General features: G+C 47.2%; 1 pseudogene; it reads left to right on the forward strand.

Moving 5' to 3' along the window:
* The first annotated feature begins 233 nt into the window (after positions 1–233).
* LOC127917743 (11-beta-hydroxysteroid dehydrogenase type 2-like) overlaps positions 234–1,785 on the forward strand; it is a 3,142-nt pseudogene continuing 1,590 nt past the window's right edge.

Genomic DNA, 1,785 nt, shown 5'->3' on the forward strand with positions numbered 1-1,785 from the left:
TCTCTCCTCTCTCTCTCCCTCCTCTCTCTCTCTCTCCCTCTCTCTCTCTCTCTCTCTCTCTCTCTCTCTCTCTCTCTTCTCCTCCTCCTCTTCAGTACCCTTTGATGATCTCTGTCGATGATCCAGACTTGGATTAGCAGTATCACAGTCACCAACCTGCCGTTCCCTCCCTCCTTTCTTCCCAGGATGTGACACAGGCTTGGGAAGGCTGCGGCGCGGCGTCTGACGCCCAGGGTTTGAGGTGTTTGCTGCAGTGTTGGATCTGTGTGGGAGAGCCAGGGCTCCAGAAGACCTGCTCCCCTCGTCTCACCCTGCTACAGGTGGACATCACTCCAGCCACAGCAGGTCCAACAGGCTCTTCTAGACACCAAGGCCAAACTGGGCCTCAGAGGTAAGAGACGTAGGGCCCCATACACACAGATACACATACGTGCAGGTAATCACACACACACACACACACACACACAACACACACACACACACACACACACACACACACACACACACACACACACACACACACACACACACACACACACACACACACACACACACACACACACACACACAAGGACGCTGGAACACACACACAAGGACGCTGGAACACACACAAGGGGACGCTGGAGCACACACACACACACACACACACACACACACACACACACACACACACACACACACACACACACACACACACACACACACACACACACACACACACACACACACAGAAGGACGCTGGAACACACACACACACAGGACGCTGGAAAACACACACACACACACAGGACGCTGGAACACACACACACACACAGGGACGCTTGGAACACACACACACACACACACACAGCCAAACAGCCAGTGGAACCAGTGGAGTCCTGACCTAATGACCCCCTATCTCCTATATGGAGTCCTGACCTAATGACCCCCTATCTCCTATATGGAGTCCTGACCTAATGACCCCCTATCTCCTATATGTTATACTGACCTAATGATATATATATATATATATATATATATATATAGAGAGAGAGAGAGAGAGAGAGAGAGAGAGAGAGAGAGAGAGAGAGAGAGAGAGAGAGAGAGGCCACTAGTGTGGGTGTGTATCAGAGGAGGATGTAATCAAAGAACTTGAAATAAAGGTCAAACACTCTCCTACACTCTATCTCCTGGGTGGGCTGTGTGGGGGGCTGGCTGGCAATCAAGGGTCAGCTTCATGTTTCACTTGGCTGCAAACAGCACACTCACCACAGAGCCAGGTGCTGTTAGCACTACGGACTAATGAAGAGTTAAACAAGATGTCTAGTCTCTGGGATTTACATGTATTTATACTGGCGGTATTTAGATCCTGGTGTATCAGCCCCTCTCTCTCTGTCTCTCTGTCTCTTTATCTCTCTCTCTTTATCTCTTATCTCTCTCTCTCTCTCTCTGTTCTCTCTCTCTCTCTCTCTCTCTCTCTCTCTCTCTCTCTCTCTCTCTCTCTCTCTCTCTCTCTCTCTCTCTCTTTCTCTTTCTCTTTCTGTCTCTCTGTCTCTCTCTTTATCTCTCTCTCTCCTAATATACCCTGGTGTGCCCCTCAATTAAATGTTTCTTTCATTTTAAGGGCTTTATTGACATGGGAAACTTATGTTTACATTACTAAATGAAGTCAAATAAAAAATTACCAAACTGTGATAATTACACTGACAAAAGTTCCAATAGAATAAAGACATTACAAATGTCCTATTATGTCTATATACAGTGTTGTAACAATGTGCAAATAGTTAATGTACACAAGGGAAAATA

Source organism: Oncorhynchus keta, unplaced genomic scaffold (genome assembly GCF_023373465.1).
Source record: "Oncorhynchus keta strain PuntledgeMale-10-30-2019 unplaced genomic scaffold, Oket_V2 Un_contig_11938_pilon_pilon, whole genome shotgun sequence".
Lineage (NCBI taxonomy): Eukaryota > Metazoa > Chordata > Actinopteri > Salmoniformes > Salmonidae > Oncorhynchus > Oncorhynchus keta.